Below are 16,590 nucleotides of genomic sequence, written 5' to 3'. Positions count from 1 at the left end.
GGGTCAGTACTGAGGGAGTCCTGCACTGTCAGAGGATCAGTACTGAGGGAGTGCTGCACTGTCAGAGTGTCAGTACCAAGGGAGCGCTGCACTGTCAGAGGGTCGGTACTGAGGGAGTGTCGCACTGTCAGAGGGACAGTGCTGAGGGAGTGCTGCACTGTCAGAGGGTCAGTACTGAGGAGTGCTGCACTGTCAGAGGGTCAGTACTGAGGGAGAGCTGCACTGTCAGAGGGTCAGTACTGAGGGAATGCTGCACTGTCAGAGGGTCAGTACTGAGGGAGTGCTGCACTGTCAGAGGGCAGTACTGAGTGAGTGCTGCACTGTCAAAGGGTCAGGACTGAGGGAGTGCTGCACTGTCAGTGGGTCAATACTGAGGGAGCGCTGCTCTGTCAGAGTGTCAGTACTGAGTGAGTGTTGCAATGTCAGAGGGTCAGTACTGAGGGAGTGCTGCACTGCCAGATGGTCAGTACTGAGTGAGTGCTGCACTGTCAGAGGGTCAGTACTGAGTGAGTGTTGCACTGTCAGAGGGTCAGTACTGAGGGAGTGCTGCTCTGTCAGAGGGTATGTACTGAGTGAGTGCTGCACTGTCAGAGGGTCAGTACTGAGGGAGTGCTGCACTGTCAGTGGGTCAATACTGAGGGAGCGCTGCTCTGTCAGAGGGTCAGTGCTGAGTGAGTGTTGCACTGTCAGAGGGTCAGTACTGAGGGAGTGCTGCACTGTCAGAGCGTCAGTACTGAGGGACTGCTGCACTGTCAGAGGGTCAGTACTGAGGGAGAGCTGCACTGTCAGAGGGTCAGTACAGCGGGAGTGCTGCACTGTCAGAGGGTCAGTACTAAGGGAGTCCTGCACTGTCAGAGGGTCAGTACTGAGGGAGTGCAGCACTGTCACAGTTTCAGTACCGAGGGAGCGCTGCACTGTCAGAGGGTTGGTACTGAGGGAGTGCCGCACTGCCAGAGGGACAGTGCTAAGGGAGTGCTGCACTGTCAGAGGGTCAGTACTGAGGGAGTGCTGCACTGTCAGAGAGTCAGTACTGAGGGAATCCTGCACTGTCAGTGGGTCAGTACTGAGGGAGTGCTGCACTGTCAGTGGGTCAGTACTGAGGGACGGTGCTCTGTCAGAGGGTCAGTACTGAGTGAGTGTTGCACTGTCAGAGGGTCAGTACTGAGGGAGAGCTGCACTGTCAGAGGGTCAGTACTGAGGGATTCCTGCACTGCCAGAGGGTCAGTACTGAGGGAATGCTGCATTATCAGAGGGTCAGTACTGAGGGAGTGATGCACTGTCAGAGGGTCAGTACTGAGGGAATGCTGCACTGTCAGAGGGTCAGAACTGAGGGAGTGCTGCAATATCAGAGGGTCAGTACTGAGGGAATGCTGCACTGTCAGAGGGTCAGTACTGAGGGAGTGCTGCACTGTCAGAGGGTCAGTACCGAGGGAGCGCTGCACTGTCAGAGGGTCGGTACTGAGGGAGTGTCGCACTGTCAGAGGGTCAGTACTGCGGGAGTGCTGAACTGTCAGAGGGTCAGTACTGCGGGAGTGCTGCACTGTCAGAGGGTCTGTACTGAGGGAGTCCTGCACTATCAGAGGGTCAGTACTGTGGGAGTACTGCACTGTCAGAGGGTCAGTACCGAGGGAGCGCTGCACTGTCAGAGGGACAGTGCTGAGGGAGTGCTGCACTGTCAGAGGGTCAGTACTGAGGGAGTGCTGCACTGTCAGAGAGTCAGTACTGAGGGAATGCTGCACTGTCAGTGGGTCAGTACTGAGGGAGTGCTGCACTGTCAGTGGGTCAGTACTGAGGGAGCGGTGCTCTGTCAGAGGGTCAGCACTGAGTGAGTGATGCACTGTCAGAGGGTCAGTACTGAGGGAATGCTGCACTGTCAAAGGGTGAGTGCTGAGGGAGCGCTGCACTGTCAGAGGCTCAGTAATGATGGAGAGCTGCACTGTCAGCGGGTCAGTACTGCGGGAGTGCTGCACTATTAGAGGGTCAGTACTGAGGGAGTCCTGCACTGTCAGAGGGTCAGTACTGAGGGAGTGCTGCTCTGTCAGATGGTCAGTACTGAGTGAGTGCTGCACTGTCAGAGGGTCAGTACTGAGTGAGTGTTGCACTGTCAGAGGGTCAGGACTGAGGGAGTGCTGCACTGTCAGTGGGTCAATACTGAGGGAGCGCTGCTCTGTCAGAGGGTCAGTACTGAGTGAGTGTTGCAATGTCAGAGGGTCAGTACTGAGGGAGTGCTGCACTGTCAGATGGTCAGTACTGAGTGAGTGCGGCACTGTCAGAGGGTCAGTACTGAGTGAGTGTTGCACTGTCAGAGGGTCAGTACTGAGGGAGTGCTGCTCTGTCAGAGGGTCAGTACTGAGTGAGGGCTGCACTGTCAGAGGGTCAGTACTGAGGGAGTGCTGCACTGTCAGTGGGTCAATACTGAGGGAGCGCTGCTCTGTCAGAGGGTCAGTACTGAGTGAGTGTTGCACTGTCAGAGGGTCAGTACTGAGGGAGTGCTGCACTGTCAGAGCGTCAGTACTGAGGGACTGCTGCACTGTCAGAGGGTCAGTACTGAGGGAGAGCTGCACTGTAAGAGGGTCAGTACTGCGGGAGTGCTGCACTGTCAGAGGGTCAGTACTGAGGGAGTGCTGCACTGTCACAGTTTCAGTACCGAGGGAGCGCTGCACTGTCAGAGGGTTGGTACTGAGGGAGTGCCGCACTGCCAGAGGGACAGTGCTGAGGGAGTGCTGCACTGTCAGAGAGTCAGTACTGAGGGAGTGCTGCACTGTCAGAGAGTCAGTACTGAGGGAGTGCTGCACTGTCAGTGGGTCAATACTGAGGGAGTGCTGCTCTGTCAGAGGGTCAGTACTGAGTGAGTGTTGCACTGTCAGAGGGTCAGTACTGAGGGAGAGCTGCACTGTCAGAGGGTCAGTACTGAGGGAGTGCTGCACTGCCAGAGGGTCAGTACTGAGGGAATGCTGCATTATCAGAGGGTCAGTACTGAGGGAGTGATGCACTGTCAGAGGGTCAGTACTGAGGGAATGCTGCACTGTCAGAGGGTCAGAACTGAGGGAGTGCTGCAATATCAGAGGGTCAGTACTGAGGGAATGCTGCACTGTCAGAGGGTCAGTACTGAGGGAGTGCTGCACTGTCAGAGGGTCTGTACTGAGGGAGTCCTGCACTGTCAGAGGGTCAGTACTGTGGGAGTACTGCACTGTCAGAGGGTCAGTACCGAGGGAGCGCTGCACTGTCAGAGGGTCGGTACTGAGGGAGTGTCGCACTGTCAGAGGGACAGTGCTGAGGGAGTGCAGCACTGTCAGAGGGTCAGTACTGAGGGAGTGCTGCACTGTCAGAGAGTCAGTACTGAGGGAATGCTGCACTGTCAGTGGGTCAGTACTGAGGGAGTGCTGCACTGTCAGTGGGTCAGTACTGAGGGAGCGGTGCTCTGTCAGAGGGTCAGCACTGAGTGAGTGATGCACTGTCAGAGGGTCAGTACTGAGGGAATGCTGCACTGTCAAAGGGTCAGTACTGAGGGAGCGCTTCACTGTCAGAGGGTCAGTACTGAGGGAGAGCTGCACTGTCAGAGGGTCAGTACTGAGGGAGTGCTGCACTGTCAGAGGGTCAGTACTGAGGGAGTGCTGCTCTGTCAGATGGTCAGTACTGAGTGAGTGCTGCACTGTCAGAGGGTCAGTACTGAGTGAGTGTTGCACTGTCAGAGGGTCAGGACTGAGGGAGTGCTGCACTGTCAGTGGGTCAATACTGAGGGAGCGCTGCTCTGTCAGAGGGTCAGTACTGAGTGAGTGTTGCAATGTCAGAGGGTCAGTACTGAGGGAGTGCTGCACTGTCAGATGGTCAGTACTGAGTGAGTGCTGCACTGTCAGAGGGTCAGTACTGAGTGAGTGTTGCACTGTCAGAGGGTCAGTACTGAGGGAGTGCTGCTCTGTCAGAGGGTCAGTACTGAGTGAGTGCTGCACTGTCAGAGGGTCAGTACTGAGGGAGTGCTGCACTGTCAGTGGGTCAATACTGAGGGAGCGCTGCTCTGTCAGAGGGTCAGTACTGAGTGAGTGTTGCACTGTCAGAGGGTCAGTACTGAGGGAGTGCTGCACTGTCAGAGCGTCAGTACTGAGGGACTGCTGCACTGTCAGAGGGTCAGTACTGAGGGAGAGCTGCACTGTAAGAGGGTCAGTACTGCGGGAGTGCTGCACTGTCAGAGGGTCAGTACTAAGGGAGTCCTGCACTGTCCGAGGGTCAGTACTGAGGGAGTGCTGCACTGTCACAGTTTCAGTACCGAGGGAGCGCTGCACTGTCAGAGGGTTGGTACTGAGGGAGTGCCGCACTGCCAGAGGGACAGTGCTGAGGGAGTGCTGCACTGTCAGAGAGTCAGTACTGAGGGAGTGCTGCACTGTCAGAGAGTCAGTACTGAGGGAGTGCTGCACTGTCAGTGGGTCAGTACTGAGGGAATGCTGCACTGTCAGAGGGTCAGAACTGAGGGAGTGCTGCACTGTCAGAGAGTCAGTACTGAGGGAATGCTGCATTATCAGAGGGTCAGTACTGAGGGAGTGATGCACTGTCAGAGGGTCAGTACTGAGGGAATGCTGCACTGTCAGAGGGTCAGAACTGAGGGAGTGCTGCAATATCAGAGGGTCAGTACTGAGGGAATGCTGCACTGTCAGAGGGTCAGTACTGAGGGAGTGCTGCACTGTCAGAGGGTCTGTACTGAGGGAGTCCTGCACTGTCAGAGGGTCAGTACTGTAAGAGTACTGCACTGTCAGAGGGTCAGTACCGAGGGAGCGCTGCACTGTCAGAGGGTCGGTACTGAGGGAGTGTCGCACTGTCAGAGGGACAGTGCTGAGGGAGTGCAGCACTGTCAGAGGGTCAGTACTGAGGGAGTGCTGCACTGTCAGAGAGTCAGTACTGAGGGAATGCTGCACTGTCAGTGGGTCAGTACTGAGGGAGTGCTGCACTGTCAGTGGGTCAGTACTGAGGGAGCGGTGCTCTGTCAGAGGGTCAGCACTGAGTGAGTGATGCACTGTCAGAGGGTCAGTACTGAGGCAATGCTGCACTGTCAAAGGGTCAGTACTGAGCGAGCGCTTCACTGTCAGAGGGTCAGTACTGAGGGAGAGCTGCACTGTCAGAGGGTCAGTACTGAGGGAGTGCAGCACTGTCAGTGGGTCAGTACTGAGGGAGCGCTCCTCTGTCAGAGGGTCAGTACTGAGTGAGTGTTGCACTGTCAGAGGGTCAGCGCTGAGGGAGAGCTGCACTGCCAGAGGGTCAGTACTGAGGGAATGCTGCATTGTCAGAGTGTCAGTACTGAGGGAGAGCTGCACTGTCAGAGGGTCGTTACTGAGGGAGTGCTGCACTGCCAGGGGGTCAGTCCTGAGGGAATGCTGCATTATCAGAGGGTCAGTACTGAGGGAGTGATGCACTGTCAGAGGTTCAGTACTGAGGGAATGCTGCACTGTCAGAGGGCAGTACTGAGGGAATGCTGCACTGTCAGAGGGTCAGAACTGAGTGAGTGCTGCAATATCAGAGGGTCAGTACTGAGGGAATGCTGCACTGTCAGAGGGTCAGTACTGAGGGAGTGCTGCACTGTCAGAGGGCAGTACTGAGGGAGTGCTGTACTGTCAGAGGGTCAATACTGAGGGAGAGCTGCACTGTCAGAGGGTCAGTACTGCGGGAGTGCTGCACTGTCAGAGGGTCAGTACTGAGGGAGTACTGCACTGTCAGAGGGTCAGTACTGAGGGAGTGCTGCACTGTCAGAGTGTCAGTACCAAGGGAGCGCTGCACTGTCAGAGGGTCGGTACTGAGGGAGTGTCGCACTGTCAGAGGGACAGTGCTGAGGGAGTGCTGCACTGTCAGAGGGTCAGTACTGAGGAGTGCTGCACTGTCAGAGGGTCGGTACTGAGGGAGAGCTGCACTGTCAGAGGGTCAGTACTGAGGGAATGCTGCACTGTCAGAGGGTCAGTACTGAGGGAGTGCTGCACTGTCAGAGGGCAGTACTGAGTGAGTGCTGCACTGTCAAAGGGTCAGGACTGAGGGAGTGCTGCACTGTCAGATGGTCAGTACTGAGTGAGTGCTGCAGTGTCAGAGGGTCAGTACTGAGTGAGTGTTGCACTGTCAGAGGGTCAGTACTGAGGGAGTGCTGCTCTGTCAGAGGGTCAGTACTGAGTGAGTGCTGCACTGTCAGAGGGTCAGTACTGAGGGAGTGCTGCACTGTCAGTGGGTCAATACTGAGGGAGCGCTGCTCTGTCAGAGGGTCAGTGCTGAGTGAGTGTTGCACTGTCAGAGGGTCAGTACTGAGGGAGTGCTGCACTGTCAGAGCGTCAGTACTGAGGGACTGCTGCACTGTCAGAGGGTCAGTACTGAGGGAGAGCTGCACTGTAAGAGGGTCAGTACTGCGGGAGTGCTGCACTGTCAGAGGGTCAGTACTAAGGGAGTCCTGCACTGTCAGAGGGTCAGTACTGAGGGAGTGCAGCACTGTCACAGTTTCAGTACCGAGGGAGCGCTGCACTGTCAGAGGGTTGGTACTGAGGGAGTGCCGCACTGCCAGAGGGACAGTGCTGAGGGAGTGCTGCACTGTCAGAGGGTCAGTACTGAGGGAGTGCTGCACTGTCAGAGAGTCAGTACTGAGGGAATCCTGCACTGTCAGTGGGTCAGTACTGAGGGAGTGCTGCACTGTCAGTGGGTCAGTACTGAGGGACGGTGCTCTGTCAGAGGGTCAGTACTGAGTGAGTGTTGCACTGTCAGAGGGTCAGTACTGAGGGAGAGCTGCACTGTCAGTGGGTCAGTACTGAGGGATTCCTGCACTGCCAGAGGGTCAGTACTGAGGGAATGCTGCATTATCAGAGGGTCAGTACTGAGGGAGTGATGCACTATCAGAGGGTCAGTACTGTGGGAGTACTGCACTGTCAGAGGGTCAGTACCGAGGGAGCGCTGCACTGTCAGAGGGACAGTGCTGAGGGAGTGCTGCACTGTCAGAGGGTCAGTACTGAGGGAGTGCTGCACTGTCAGAGAGTCAGTACTGAGGGAGTGCTGCACTGTCAGCGGGTCAGTACTGAGGGAGTGCTGCACTGTCAGAGGGTCAGTACTGAGGGAATGCTGCACTGTCAGTGGGTCAGTACTGAGGGAGTGCTGCACTGTCAGTGGGTCAGTACTGAGGGAGCGGTGCTCTGTCAGAGGGTCAGCACTGAGTGAGTGATGCACTGTCAGAGGGTCAGTACTGAGGGAATGCTGCACTGTCAAAGGGTGAGTGCTGAGGGAGCGCTTCACTGTCAGAGGCTCAGTGATGATGGAGAGCTGCACTGTCAGCGGGTCAGTACTGCGGGAGTGCTGCACTATTAGAGGGTCAGTACTGAGGGAGTCCTGCACTGTCAGTGGGTCAATACTGAGGGAGCGCTGCTCTGTCAGAGGGTCAGTACTGAGTGAGTGTTGCAATGTCAGAGGGTCAGTACTGAGGGAGTGCTGCACTGTCAGATGGTCAGTACTGAGTGAGTGCTGCACTGTCAGAGGGTCAGTACTGAGTGAGTGTTGCACTGTCAGAGGGTCAGTACTGAGGGAGTGCTGCTCTGTCAGAGGGTCAGTACTAAGTGAGTGCTGCACTGTCAGAGGGTCAGTACTGAGGGAGTGCTGCACTGTCAGTGGGTCAATACTGAGGGAGCGCTGCTCTGTCAGAGGGTCAGTACTGAGTGAGTGTTGCACTGTCAGAGGGTCAGTACTGAGGGAGTGCTGCACTGTCAGAGCGTCAGTACTGAGGGACTGCTGCACTGTCAGAGGGTCAGTACTGAGGGAGAGCTGCACTGTAAGAGGGTCAGTACTGCGGGAGTGCTGCACTGTCAGAGGGTCAGTACTAAGGGTGTCCTGCACTGTCAGAGGGTCAGTACTGAGGGAGTGCTGCACTGTCACAGTTTCAGTACCGAGGGAGCGCTGCACTGTCAGAGGGTTGGTACTGAGGGAGTGCCGCACTGCCAGAGGGACAGTGCTGAGGGAGTGCTGCACTGTCAGAGGGTCAGTACTGAGGGAGTGCTGCGCTGTCAGAGAGTCAGTACTGAGGGAATGCTGCACTGTCAGTGGGTCAGTACTGAGGGAGTGCTGCACTGTCAGTGGGTCAGTACTGAGGGACGGTGCTCTGTCAGAGGGTCAGTACTGAGTGAGTGTTGCACTGTCAGAGGGTCAGTACTGAGGGAGAGCTGCACTGTCAGAGGGTCAGTACTGAGGGAGTGCTGCACTGCCAGAGGGTCAGTACTGAGGGAATGCTGCATTATCAGAGGGTCAGTACTGAGGGAGTGATGCACTGTCAGAGGGTCAGTACTGAGGGAATGCTGCACTGTCAGAGGGTCAGAACTGAGGGAGTGCTGCAATATCAGAGGGTCAGTACTGAGGGAATGCTGCACTGTCAGAGGGTCAGTACTGAGGGAGTGCTGCACTGTCAGAGGGTCAGTACTGAGGGAGTGCTGTACTGTCAGAGGGTCAATACTGAGGGAGAGCTGCACTGTCAGAGGGTCAGTACTGCGGGAGTGCTGCACTGTCAGAGGGTCTGTACTGAGGGAGTCCTGCACTGTCAGAGGGTCAGTACTGTGGGAGTACTGCACTGTCAGAGGGTCAGTACCGAGGGAGCGCTGCACTGTCAGAGGGTCGGTACTGAGGGAGTGTCGCACTGTCAGAGGGACAGTGCTGAGGGAGTGCAGCACTGTCAGAGGGTCAGTACTGAGGGAGTGCTGCACTGTCAGAGAGTCAGTACTGAGGGAATGCTGCACTGTCAGTGGGTCAGTACTGAGGGAGTGCTGCACTGTCAGTGGGTCAGTACTGAGGGAGCGGTGCTCTGTCAGAGGGTCAGCACTGAGTGAGTGATGCACTGTCAGAGGGTCAGTACTGAGGGAATGCTGCACTGTCAAAGGGTCAGTACTGAGGGAGCGCTTCACTGTCAGAGGGTCAGTACTGAGGGAGAGCTGCACTGTCAGAGGGTCAGTACTGAGGGAGTGCAGCACTGTCAGTGGGTCAGTACTGAGGGAGCGCTCCTCTGTCAGAGGGTCAGTACTGAGTGAGTGTTGCACTGTCAGAGGGTCAGCACTGAGGGAGAGCTGCACTGCCAGAGGGTCAGTACTGAGGGAATGCTGCATTGTCAGAGTGTCAGTACTGAGGGAGAGCTGCACTGTCAGAGGGTCGTTACTGAGGGAGTGCTGCACTGCCAGGGGGTCAGTCCTGAGGGAATGCTGCATTATCAGAGGGTCAGTACTGAGGGAGTGATGCACTGTCAGAGGTTCAGTACTGAGGGAATGCTGCACTGTCAGAGGGCAGTACTGAGGGAATGCTGCACTGTCAGAGGGTCAGAACTGAGTGAGTGCTGCAATATCAGAGGGTCAGTACTGAGGGAATGCTGCACTGTCAGAGGGTCAGTACTGAGGGAGTGCTGCACTGTCAGAGGGCAGTACTGAGGGAGTGCTGTACTGTCAGAGGGTCAATACTGAGGGAGAGCTGCACTGTCAGAGGGTCAGTACTGCGGGAGTGCTGCACTGTCAGAGGGTCAGTACTGAGGGAGTCCTGCACTGTCAGAGGGTCAGTACTGAGGGAGTGCTGCACTGTCAGAGTGTCAGTACCAAGGGAGCGCTGCACTGTCAGAGGGTCGGTACTGAGGGAGTGTCGCACTGTCAGAGGGACAGTGCTGAGGGAGTGCTGCACTGTCAGAGCGTCAGTACTGAGGGAGTGCTGCACTGTCAGAGGGTCAGTACTGAGGGAGAGCTGCACTGTCAGAGAGTCAGTACTGAGGGAATGCTGCACTGTCAGTGGGTCAGTACTGAGGGAGTGCTGCACTGTCAGTGGGTCAGTACTGAGGGAGCGCTGCACTGTCCGAGGGTCAGTACTGAGTGAGTGTTGCACTGTCAGCGGGTCAGTACTGAGGGAGTGCTGCTCTGTCAGAGGGTCAGTACTGAGTGAGTGCCGCACTGTCAGAGGGTCAGTACTGAGGGAGAGCTGCACTGTCAGAGGGTCAGTACTGAGGGAGTGCTGCACTGTCAGAGGGTCAATACTGAGGGAGAGCTGTACTGTCAGAGGGTCAATACTGAGGGAGTGCTGCACTGTCAGAGTGTCAGTACCAAGGGAGCGCTGCACTGTCAGAGGGTCGGTACTGAGGGAGTGTCGCACTGTCAGAGGGACAGTGCTGAGGGAGTGCTGCACTGTCAGAGGGTCAGTACTGAGGAGTGCTGCACTGTCAGAGGGTCGGTACTGAGGGAGAGCTGCACTGTCAGAGGGTCAGTACTGAGGGAATGCTGCACTGTCAGAGGGTCAGTACTGAGGGAGTGCTGCACTGTCAGAGGGCAGTACTGAGTGAGTGCTGCACTGTCAAAGGGTCAGGACTGAGGGAGTGCTGCACTGTCAGATGGTCAGTACTGAGTGAGTGCTGCACTGTCAGAGGGTCAGTACTGAGTGAGTGTTGCACTGTCAGAGGGTCAGTACTGAGGGAGTGCTGCTCTGTCAGAGGGTCAGTACTGAGTGAGTGCTGCACTGTCAGAGGGTCAGTACTGAGGGAGTGCTGCACTGTCAGTGGGTCAATACTGAGGGAGCGCTGCTCTGTCAGAGGGTCAGTGCTGAGTGAGTGTTGCACTGTCAGAGGGTCAGTACTGAGGGAGTGCTGCACTGTCAGAGTGTCAGTACTGAGGGACTGCTGCACTGTCAGAGGGTCAGTACTGAGGGAGAGCTGCACTGTAAGAGGGTCAGTACTGCGGGAGTGCTGCACTGTCAGAGGGTCAGTACTAAGGGAGTCCTGCACTGTCAGAGGGTCAGTACTGAGGGAGTGCAGCACTGTCACAGTTTCAGTACCGAGGGAGCGCTGCACTGTCAGAGGGTTGGTACTGAGGGAGTGCCGCACTGCCAGAGGGACAGTGCTGAGGGAGTGCTGCACTGTCAGAGGGTCAGTACTGAGGGAGTGCTGCACTGTCAGAGAGTCAGTACTGAGGGAATCCTGCACTGTCAGTGGGTCAGTACTGAGGGAGTGCTGCACTGTCAGTGGGTCAGTACTGAGGGACGGTGCTCTGTCAGAGGGTCAGTACTGAGTGAGTGTTGCACTGTCAGAGGGTCAGTACTGAGGGAGAGCTGCACTGTCAGAGGGTCAGTACTGAGGGATTCCTGCACTGCCAGAGGGTCAGTACTGAGGGAATGCTGCATTATCAGAGGGTCAGTACTGAGGGAGTGATGCACTATCAGAGGGTCAGTACTGTGGGAGTATTGCACTGTCAGAGGGTCAGTACCGAGGGAGCGCTGCACTGTCAGAGGGACAGTGCTGAGGGAGTGCTGCACTGTCAGAGGGTCAGTACTGAGGGAGTGCTGCACTGTCAGAGAGTCAGTACTGAGGGAATGCTGCACTGTCAGTGGGTCAGTACTGAGGGAGTGCTGCACTGTCAGTGGGTCAGTACTGAGGGAGCGGTGCTCTGTCAGAGGGTCAGCACTGAGTGAGTGATGCACTGTCAGAGGGTCAGTACTGAGGGAATGCTGCACTGTCAAAGGGTGAGTGCTGAGGGAGCGCTTCACTGTCAGAGGCTCAGTAATGATGGAGAGCTGCACTGTCAGCGGGTCAGTACTGCGGGAGTGCTGCACTATTAGAGGGTCAGTACTGAGGGAGTCCTGCACTGTCAGTGGGTCAATACTGAGGGAGCGCTGCTCTGTCAGAGGGTCAGTACTGAGTGAGTGTTGCAATGTCAGAGGGTCAGTACTGAGGGAGTGCTGCACTGTCAGATGGTCAGTACTGAGTGAGTGCTGCACTGTCAGAGGGTCAGTACTGAGTGAGTGTTGCACTGTCAGAGGGTCAGTACTGAGGGAGTGCTGCTCTGTCAGAGGGTCAGTACTAAGTGAGTGCTGCACTGTCAGAGGGTCAGTACTGAGGGAGTGCTGCACTGTCAGTGGGTCAATACTGAGGGAGCGCTGCTCTGTCAGAGGGTCAGTACTGAGTGAGTGTTGCACTGTCAGAGGGTCAGTACTGAGGGAGTGCTGCACTGTCAGAGCGTCAGTACTGAGGGACTGCTGCACTGTCAGAGGGTCAGTACTGAGGGAGAGCTGCACTGTAAGAGGGTCAGTACTGCGGGAGTGCTGCACTGTCAGAGGGTCAGTACTAAGGGTGTCCTGCACTGTCAGAGGGTCAGTACTGAGGGAGTGCTGCACTGTCACAGTTTCAGTACCGAGGGAGCGCTGCACTGTCAGAGGGTTGGTACTGAGGGAGTGCCGCACTGCCAGAGGGACAGTGCTGAGGGAGTGCTGCACTGTCAGAGGGTCAGTACTGAGGGAGTGCTGCGCTGTCAGAGAGTCAGTACTGAGGGAATGCTGCACTGTCAGTGGGTCAGTACTGAGGGAGTGCTGCACTGTCAGTGGGTCAGTACTGAGGGAGTGATGCACTGTCAGAGGTTCAGTACTGAGGGAATGCTGCACTGTCAGAGGGCAGTACTGAGGGAATGCTGCACTGTCAGAGGGTCAGAACTGAGTGAGTGCTGCAATATCAGAGGGTCAGTACTGAGGGAATGCTGCACTGTCAGAGGGTCAGTACTGAGGGAGTGCTGCACTGTCAGAGGGCAGTACTGAGGGAGTACTGTACTGTCAGAGGGTCAATACTGAGGGAGAGCTGCACTGTCAGAGGGTCAGTACTGCGGGAGTGCTGCACTGTCAGAGGGTCAGTACTGAGGGAGTCCTGCACTGTCAGAGGGTCAGTACTGAGGGAGTGCTGCACTGTCAGAGTGTCAGTACCAAGGGAGCGCTGCACTGTCAGAGGGTCGGTACTGAGGGAGTGTCGCACTGTCAGAGGGACAGTGCTGAGGGAGTGCTGCACTGTCAGAGCGTCAGTACTGAGGGAGTGCTGCACTGTCAGAGGGTCAGTACTGAGGGAGAGCTGCACTGTAAGAGGGTCAGTACTGCGGGAGTGCTGCACTGTCAGAGGGTCAGTACTGAGGGAGTGCTGCACTGTCACAGTTTCAGTACCGAGGGAGCGCTGCACTGTCAGAGGGTTGGTACTGAGGGAGTGCCGCACTGCCAGAGGGACAGTGCTGAGGGAGTGCTGCACTGTCAGAGAGTCAGTACTGAGGGAGTGCTGCACTGTCAGAGAGTCAGTACTGAGGGAGTGCTGCACTGTCAGTGGGTCAATACTGAGGGAGTGCTGCTCTGTCAGAGGGTCAGTACTGAGTGAGTGTTGCACTGTCAGAGGGTCAGTACTGAGGGAGAGCTGCACTGTCAGAGGGTCAGTACTGAGGGAGTGCTGCACTGCCAGAGGGTCAGTACTGAGGGAATGCTGCATTATCAGAGGGTCAGTACTGAGGGAGTGATGCACTGTCAGAGGGTCAGTACTGAGGGAATGCTGCACTGTCAGAGGGTCAGAACTGAGGGAGTGCTGCAATATCAGAGGGTCAGTACTGAGGGAATGCTGCACTGTCAGAGGGTCAGTACTGAGGGAGTGCTGCACTGTCAGAGGGTCTGTACTGAGGGAGTCCTGCACTGTCAGAGGGTCAGTACTGTGGGAGTACTGCACTGTCAGAGGGTCAGTACCGAGGGAGCGCTGCACTGTCAGAGGGTCGGTACTGAGGGAGTGTCGCACTGTCAGAGGGACAGTGCTGAGGGAGTGCAGCACTGTCAGAGGGTCAGTACTGAGGGAGTGCTGCACTGTCAGAGAGTCAGTACTGAGGGAATGCTGCACTGTCAGTGGGTCAGTACTGAGGGAGTGCTGCACTGTCAGTGGGTCAGTACTGAGGGAGCGGTGCTCTGTCAGAGGGTCAGCACTGAGTGAGTGATGCACTGTCAGAGGGTCAGTACTGAGGGAATGCTGCACTGTCAAAGGGTCAGTACTGAGGGAGCGCTTCACTGTCAGAGGGTCAGTACTGAGGGAGAGCTGCACTGTCAGAGGGTCAGTACTGAGGGAGTGCTGCACTGTCAGAGGGTCAGTACTGAGGGAGTGCTGCTCTGTCAGATGGTCAGTACTGAGTGAGTGCTGCACTGTCAGAGGGTCAGTACTGAGTGAGTGTTGCACTGTCAGAGGGTCAGGACTGAGGGAGTGCTGCACTGTCAGTGGGTCAATACTGAGGGAGCGCTGCTCTGTCAGAGGGTCAGTACTGAGTGAGTGTTGCAATGTCAGAGGGTCAGTACTGAGGGAGTGCTGCACTGTCAGATGGTCAGTACTGAGTGAGTGCTGCACTGTCAGAGGGTCAGTACTGAGTGAGTGTTGCACTGTCAGAGGGTCAGTACTGAGGGAGTGCTGCTCTGTCAGAGGGTCAGTACTGAGTGAGTGCTGCACTGTCAGAGGGTCAGTACTGAGGGAGTGCTGCACTGTCAGTGGGTCAATACTGAGGGAGCGCTGCTCTGTCAGAGGGTCAGTACTGAGTGAGTGTTGCACTGTCAGAGGGTCAGTACTGAGGGAGTGCTGCACTGTCAGAGCGTCAGTACTGAGGGACTGCTGCACTGTCAGAGGGTCAGTACTGAGGGAGAGCTGCACTGTAAGAGGGTCAGTACTGCGGGAGTGCTGCACTGTCAGAGGGTCAGTACTAAGGGAGTCCTGCACTGTCCGAGGGTCAGTACTGAGGGAGTGCTGCACTGTCACAGTTTCAGTACCGAGGGAGCGCTGCACTGTCAGAGGGTTGGTACTGAGGGAGTGCCGCACTGCCAGAGGGACAGTGCTGAGGGAGTGCTGCACTGTCAGAGAGTCAGTACTGAGGGAGTGCTGCACTGTCAGAGAGTCAGTACTGAGGGAGTGCTGCACTGTCAGTGGGTCAGTACTGAGGGAATGCTGCACTGTCAGAGGGTCAGAACTGAGGGAGTGCTGCACTGTCAGAGAGTCAGTACTGAGGGAATGCTGCATTATCAGAGGGTCAGTACTGAGGGAGTGATGCACTGTCAGAGGGTCAGTACTGAGGGAATGCTGCACTGTCAGAGGGTCAGAACTGAGGGAGTGCTGCAATATCAGAGGGTCAGTACTGAGGGAATGCTGCACTGTCAGAGGGTCAGTACTGAGGGAGTGCTGCACTGTCAGAGGGTCTGTACTGAGGGAGTCCTGCACTGTCAGAGGGTCAGTACTGTAAGAGTACTGCACTGTCAGAGGGTCAGTACCGAGGGAGCGCTGCACTGTCAGAGGGTCGGTACTGAGGGAGTGTCGCACTGTCAGAGGGACAGTGCTGAGGGAGTGCAGCACTGTCAGAGGGTCAGTACTGAGGGAGTGCTGCACTGTCAGAGAGTCAGTACTGGGGGAATGCTGCACTGTCAGTGGGTCAGTACTGAGGGAGTGCTGCACTGTCAGTGGGTCAGTACTGAGGGAGCGGTGCTCTGTCAGAGGGTCAGCACTGAGTGAGTGATGCACTGTCAGAGGGTCAGTACTGAGGCAATGCTGCACTGTCAAAGGGTCAGTACTGAGGGAGCGCTTCACTGTCAGAGGGTCAGTACTGAGGGAGAGCTGCACTGTCAGAGGGTCAGTACTGAGGGAGTGCAGCACTGTCAGTGGGTCAGTACTGAGGGAGCGCTCCTCTGTCAGAGGGTCAGTACTGAGTGAGTGTTGCACTGTCAGAGGGTCAGCGCTGAGGGAGAGCTGCACTGCCAGAGGGTCAGTACTGAGGGAATGCTGCATTGTCAGAGTGTCAGTACTGAGGGAGAGCTGCACTGTCAGAGGGTCGTTACTGAGGGAGTGCTGCACTGCCAGGGGGTCAGTCCTGAGGGAATGCTGCATTATCAGAGGGTCAGTACTGAGGGAGTGATGCACTGTCAGAGGTTCAGTACTGAGGGAATGCTGCACTGTCAGAGGGCAGTACTGAGGGAATGCTGCACTGTCAGAGGGTCAGAACTGAGTGAGTGCTGCAATATCAGAGGGTCAGTACTGAGGGAATGCTGCACTGTCAGAGGGTCAGTACTGAGGGAGTGCTGCACTGTCAGAGGGCAGTACTGAGGGAGTGCTGTACTGTCAGAGGGTCAATACTGAGGGAGAGCTGCACTGTCAGAGGGTCAGTACTGCGGGAGTGCTGCACTGTCAGAGGGTCAGTACTGAGGGAGTACTGCACTGTCAGAGGGTCAGTACTGAGGGAGTGCTGCACTGTCAGAGTGTCAGTACCAAGGGAGCGCTGCACTGTCAGAGGGTCGGTACTGAGGGAGTGTCGCACTGTCAGAGGGACAGTGCTGAGGGAGTGCTGCACTGTCAGAGGGTCAGTACTGAGGAGTGCTGCACTGTCAGAGGGTCGGTACTGAGGGAGAGCTGCACTGTCAGAGGGTCAGTACTGAGGGAATGCTGCACTGTCAGAGGGTCAGTACTGAGGGAGTGCTGCACTGTCAGAGGGCAGTACTGAGTGAGTGCTGCACTGTCAAAGGGTCAGGACTGAGGGAGTGCTGCACTGTCAGATGGTCAGTACTGAGTGAGTGCTGCACTGTCAGAGGGTCAGTACTGAGTGAGTGTTGCACTGTCAGAGGGTCAGTACTGAGGGAGTGCTGCTCTGTCAGAGGGTCAGTACTGAGTGAGTGCTGCACTGTCAGAGGGTCAGTACTGAGGGAGTGCTGCACTGTCAGTGGGTCAATACTGAGGGAGCGCTGCTCTGTCAGAGGGTCAGTGCTGAGTGAGTGTTGCACTGTCAGAGGGTCAGTACTGAGGGAGTGCTGCACTGTCAGAGCGTCAGTACT

This window comes from Scyliorhinus torazame, chromosome 2 (assembly GCF_047496885.1).
Source record: "Scyliorhinus torazame isolate Kashiwa2021f chromosome 2, sScyTor2.1, whole genome shotgun sequence".
Lineage (NCBI taxonomy): Eukaryota > Metazoa > Chordata > Chondrichthyes > Carcharhiniformes > Scyliorhinidae > Scyliorhinus > Scyliorhinus torazame.
This window is presented reverse-complemented; position numbering follows the sequence as displayed.